The following is a 6161-nucleotide window of genomic DNA, read 5'->3' as shown; positions in this document are numbered from 1 at the left end:
GTGTGGTGTTGGGGGGCCAGGTGGAAAATTAAGAGGAGGACTGTTTATGCCGGGGAAGCATACACAGTGTGGGTGGGGGCAGGCGGAAGTAAAAATGGTAGAAACGAAAAGGTGGGGGAAAATGAGTAGTGGAAAGAAAAACAGAATGCAGTTGCACAGAATTGAGAAGAAACTGTATCATTGGACAGAGGACTAAAAGAACTGGGTCAACTGTACCATAGGGTAAAAATAAGGGGAGATGCCATGTACAAATAAATACATTGATATGGCAGATAGGGAGGAGAGCAGGATGAGTTAATGTGACACTAGGAGAAAGGGAAAGATGAAGAGAATGGAAAGAAGGTAGAGCAAGAAGAGAAGTTTTAGGGAAGGGGCACCTGAAGCAGTGTTTGCCTGTGTATTTTACCCAGGCAGAGGAAAGTGGATCTGCTTCTTCCCATAGCTCCATTCACAGGCAAAAATGCATGCTTTTCAGGTTTCCACGCTTATATCCACTTCATGTGACCCCAAATAGGCCAATGCCATCATCGGCCTGTTTGGGGTCACATGAAGTGGATATTAGCGTGGAAACACAAAAAGAATGCATTTTTGCAGTGATATCCACCGAAGCTGTGCCTTTGAATTGAGCTATGGGAAGGAGCACACAGCTTTCCACCGCCTGGGTGAAAACCATAGGTAGAGGAAAGCTGACAATCTGCTTCATGTGTCCCGGCCTTAAGGGTAAGGGCAGACAAAGTGAAGAGAAGTGGATCTGCTCCTGTACGCTTCCAAGTTTGGCTGCAAAGACAGGCACAGCTGTGTACAGCTGCACTGAGTGCAGCAGAGCAGAGATTGGCCCGAAAAACACACAGCATGTGACTGATCTCTGCTCCGCTCTGCCTGGTGTAGCTGCACTTGGGCCGAAGTTGTGCCTGTCAGTGCAGTTAAACCCGGAAGCGTATAGGAGCAGGACCACTTCTCTCCACCTGGCTACAAAACTCATGTGAGAAAAGTGGGGCCTACGCTTGGTGTGCCTTTGCCCTAAAGGGGTTTTGAGGAGATGAACATCAGAGAGATACTAAATAAGGCAAGGGATGAGGTAAAGGTAAACACAAGTCAAGAAAAATGGGCAGGAATAAAAAGCAAAGTGGGAAAATAGAACCGAGAGGGATCTGAGAAGATAACATGTAATTGGTAATACCCTGAGCCCCCACTTCTGGCAACTGGCATTGCTGCTTTATACCTGAGACCCTAGCAGTTGTTAAACCACATCTGACTGCACTGTTTCTGAGCAACTGAAGGATTACTTGTAAAAAAAAGGCATGATTGGTAGCCACACAGTGTGCTTGAAATCCCCTAAAGTGGTCCTCTGGCCAATAGCTGTGCTGAAAAGTATAGCTTCAGCGTAAGTGCAGGTACACAGAGCAGAGAGTGGCCAAAAAATACACGAAAGTAGGAAGCTGTACTTAGAGGTGCAGATACACGGGGATGCGGAAAGCAGCAGACCCCCTTCTCTCAGTCTGCAAAATGATGCCCATGTACCCATGGCCTAACAAGCAAAGGTAGTGCCTGTTGGGCAATCATGGATGCACATGGGGAGATTATTTATATAATTAAACTGACAAACAAACTAAATCCATGATTGACCAATGGGCATTAACTTTTCTAGTAATTTGTACAGTATTTGTTTAGTAGTATAATGATATTTACTGTAACCCTGAACTATTTCCGCTGTTTCAGTGTTACTATTGCTACAGGGCATTTATATCTGTATTTATTGGGGCAAATTCTAACTTAAGGTCAGGACTTTGACAATGATATAACACGCGCAGTCTGCTGTAATTCTGCCCTCCTTTTTGATGTGCCTTCATAACACCAGTCTGTGTTTTAGGAAGACATATTTGCTGACCCCTATTTGTTTTCATGGGTGCCGTTTGCTCCAGGGCATTCACGTGGTGCCAGGTGCTCTAGCTCACAGTGGCGTAACGTAGAGCACTGTTGGAAGAATGATTGTTAATATCTGATTGATTGATGTGGTTTACTTGTCTGGCACTAACTTGGAGTAGCAAATGCACGTGGGGCAGTCTTCAAAGCAAAGTAGATGTTTGGGGGGCTTATTAAATCATTGGATGTTTGTACTGGCATAGATACTGCCATCATTAAGGGCAGTGACACACGGGAAGATTAGTTGCTGCAATGCCATCCCAACGGCTAGAATGTAAATCGCTGGTGGGATGGCATACGTGGCGTCGCGATTTGCCGAAGTCGCCTTGAGAGGATAGCGAATCGCCTGCAACAACGAAGATTTGTCGCACAGTGACTAATCTTCCCATGTGTCACTGCCCTAAGAACCCATAATTCTGCACAAGGTGGGACACAATAGCCTTCCCCCTTCTGTAACTCCAAGTGACAGCTGGCTGAGGGAGTGGTGACCGCTTGGATTTTTCCTGTTTCACCTTGTATGTGTCTGTGGGGGAGTGATCGGCAGTGGGCTCTTCCTCTCTCTTGTGCTGCCCCTGACTACTTTAGGAATGCCATACTGACTATAATTAATAATAATTGGTGGGGCTATTACACAATGTAGTGGAATGAAAGGGATAGCTAGAGAATTTCACAACATTCCCTACATGATCTGAATGTATTGCTGCACTGTATATGACTGCGGTGTAAGTTTCCTCTATAGACACGATGGAGGAAATTAGTGCACCCGCTGCCTGCTCAAGCAGGTGTGCACGTGCAAGTGGGCACGGAGGGCATGCACATAGTTTGCAGTGCGCAATGGGCCCTTCAAAAGACTTTTTTGCGGGAGGGCCCGGTGCCACTTTATTACGCTGCTGACACTGAGCCATGCTATAGACAAAGGGGATATTTGACAAGATGATTTCTTTCAGTATAACAGATTGTCTGTATCAGAACTATTATATGTAAAAACGTGTAATGCAGTTTCTTTATCTGTCCCCCTATATCCACCTATATCCCTCACCCAGAACATGTGGGATGATGTTGGCCCCTTCACACTGTAGTTCTTAGAAAGATTTTATTCATTGTGGCCATAGGGCACCCTGGGTCTCCCTGCCCCTTTGATCAGCCTTTGGATGCTTCCAGCCAGCTAGTACCCAACCTCTAGAGTTAATCCCAGTGCTAAGCATCTCTAGCTTATGTATTTGATGGCACAGAGGCACACATTTGGCTCAGTATAATCGGCCCTGGACTGTTTACCAGGAATTGGTCCTGTAGCTATTAGGAGTTATGCAAAATGAACAGACTATAATCCTCTACAGCCATATTTCCATACCATACCAATCAGTGGTTCAGGCTCAAGATTGGGGCACTTAGCCAGTCAGGGCCTGTTCTGATCCATCTTCCAGTTTTTCAAAGCTAATTACTGACTGATTGCTGTTGGTAACTGGACTTGTATCATTCAGGAGCTATGATATTAAATGAGCCCTATAACTGACAGACTTTGCACTGAAATTGTGCCACCGCAGCATTCATATTCATTCAATTTATATAGTCTGCAGCCAGGGGTGCCACCTAGAGGCAGTACTGGGAAAGGGAGTACTTTCTATTGCTCTTATGCTCGTAATTTCTACTGACACTAGCGACGCTTTGTAATGTGATTCTAAATATGTTTAGCATTTGTTTTATCTATTTGTAAATGTGCTACATTAATAAAAAGCCTTTTGTAACTAAATAGCCCATCTCCCTACAGAAATATATTCTGTTAGGATGGAGAGGTTTAAAAATGTATAGGGGGACGGTCTCCTTTTCTATTCAGTTATTGTTTTAGGGCAGTGTAAAAGATGTGCCATTGACCTAAGGCGCCATTACTTTTCTGTCTAAATGACCCTATAGTTAGGGGTTGGATAGGGTGCAGAGTGCAGGAGGTCTCAATTTAAATGAAGTTATCTCTCTGACAGACATACATGAAGTGCCCCATCACTTCTGGCCCAGTGCATGAGTTGCCAGGTTGACATGGTCGCAGTTCAGGGCATACTTTGTTCCTGAGTTAAGTTGGTCCAATTTGCAGTGGATGTAAGTTTCTGGATAGTTTGGAAGATATTGCCGTATATTGTATTTCCAGTAGAAGAAACCAATAGTGGATTCAACATAAGATCAAAATCTCCTCCCAATATTACCAGGCCTTCAGAAATTGTTGGAAGGTCCTTATTTAGCCTTGGTTTGGTGAGTAAACAGGAGCAATTGTTATCATCATTTCTGCAAAACCTTTAATAAGCAGGTATCTCCCTTCGATATCATTCTTCATATCACTGAACCTTCATATCATTCAAACCCTTTAAGTAAAAACACAACATCTCAGAGAGACATTTCTAATATGTGTTACAGCAGGGGTGGCCAATACGTCGATCACGGTCCACCACTCGATCCCCCTGTGGATTTCTGGTGGACCATGATGAAGCCGGGGGTGCGGAAGTGCTGTGTGAATGCGTACATGTGCTGTGTCACGTACGTGCACATTCATGCCATTCCGGGGTCTTCAGTCGAGCGCGAATGTAAAAAGTTTGCCCCCTCCCCGTGTTATACGTAGCCATTAAAGGGGTGGTTCACCTTTAAGTTGAGTTTTAGGATGTTATATTGCTAGCATCTTTGCAATTGGTTTTCATTATTTATTTTTTATAGTTTTTGAATGATTTGCCTTTCTTTTCTGCCTCTCTCCCACTGTTAAATGGGGGTCACTGACAAAAACTAATGCTCTGTGAGGCTCCAGTTTATTATTTTTCCTTTATATTACTTATCTTTCCATTCAGGTCTTCTCTTCATATTTCAGTCTTTCATTCAAACCACACCCTGGTTGCTAAGGTAAATTTGAATCCTAGCAACCAAACAACTGCCGAACAAAAACTGAACTGAAAAAATGAAGAAGACCAATTGCAAATTGTCTCAGAATATTACTCTCTACATCAGTGATCCACAACCAGTGGTTCGTGAGCAGCACGTTGCTCACCAACCCCTTGGATGTTGCTCCCAGGGGCCTCAAAGCCGGTGTTTATTTTTGAATTCCTGGCTTGGAGGCAAGTTTTGGTTGCATAAAACCCAGTGTAATTGATAAAGAAAGCCTTCTATAGGCTGCCAGTCCACATAGGGCCTACCAAATAGCCTATTATAGCTCTTATTTGCACCCCCAGAACCTTTTTTCCTGCTAGTGTTGCTCTCCAAATCCTTTTCCATTTGAATGTGGCTCACGGGTATAAAAGGTTGGGGACCCCTGCTCTACATCATACTAAAAGTTAACTCAACCAGCAACCAGGCAGTGGTTTGAAAGAGAGACTGGAAAATGAATAGGAGAGAGACTCATACAATAATGAGGACCAATTGCAAAGTTGCTAGGAATAACTAAAAGTTAACTTAAAGGTGAACCATTCCTTTAATAACATTCCTTTTGTCAGTTGGACTTGTCAGCTTACAGATTTTCGGGTAGAGGTAAGGGTGGGATAAAGGGGTAAGCTAATATGTTATACAGGGGTTCAGTAACGTGCTGCTGCAGACTTTATGGGGTTCATCCCCTTGGCTGGCAGGTAATGGCTGCAGTTACAGTTGGGGGGTAAATGATTGCTTCTCAGGATGAGGTGGCACTTAAGTGTATGGGCGTCAGGAGCCAATGCCAGGCTGCAATCAGCTTTCCCTACAGGAATATTATTTAAGTCAGTGAGAGAAGGAGGAATAAACAACACATGGCAGGTATACCCAATAACCAAACCAATAACAAAGTTGTGTAAAACCTTACAGACAAAAGATTTTGGTATCTTATGTATTCCTTCTTCCTTATGGCTGTAACCTGCTGAGATCCTTTGCAGTCAGTCCTCATGAAAAAGTGGTTCTGACACTAAAAACTATGCTTCAGAATATTAATGTACAATAAAAGTTCCCTATAGGTCATGTTGATCTTTTTCACTGAAAGGGCTCCTTTTGTAAGTAATTCTAACTTGAAGTTCCTAAACCTGACTGTTTTGCCAACCTGACTGTCTCAGCCTGACAGTTATAGCTTCTAATGCTAATGGTCTCCTGCTGCACAAATATGGCAGCCCCCTCATAGAGGAACATGGGGAATCAGATCGATAATATAAAAGTAGGGATTTATTGAATCAAGGATTCAGTTTGGGAATCGGCCAAGATTCAGCCATTTTCAGCAGGTTTCGGATTTGGCTGAATCCATGCCTCTG

Source organism: Xenopus tropicalis, chromosome 8, assembly GCF_000004195.4.
Source record: "Xenopus tropicalis strain Nigerian chromosome 8, UCB_Xtro_10.0, whole genome shotgun sequence".
Lineage (NCBI taxonomy): Eukaryota > Metazoa > Chordata > Amphibia > Anura > Pipidae > Xenopus > Xenopus tropicalis.
The sequence above is the reverse complement of the archived record's forward strand: the minus strand, read 5'-3'. Positions refer to the sequence as shown.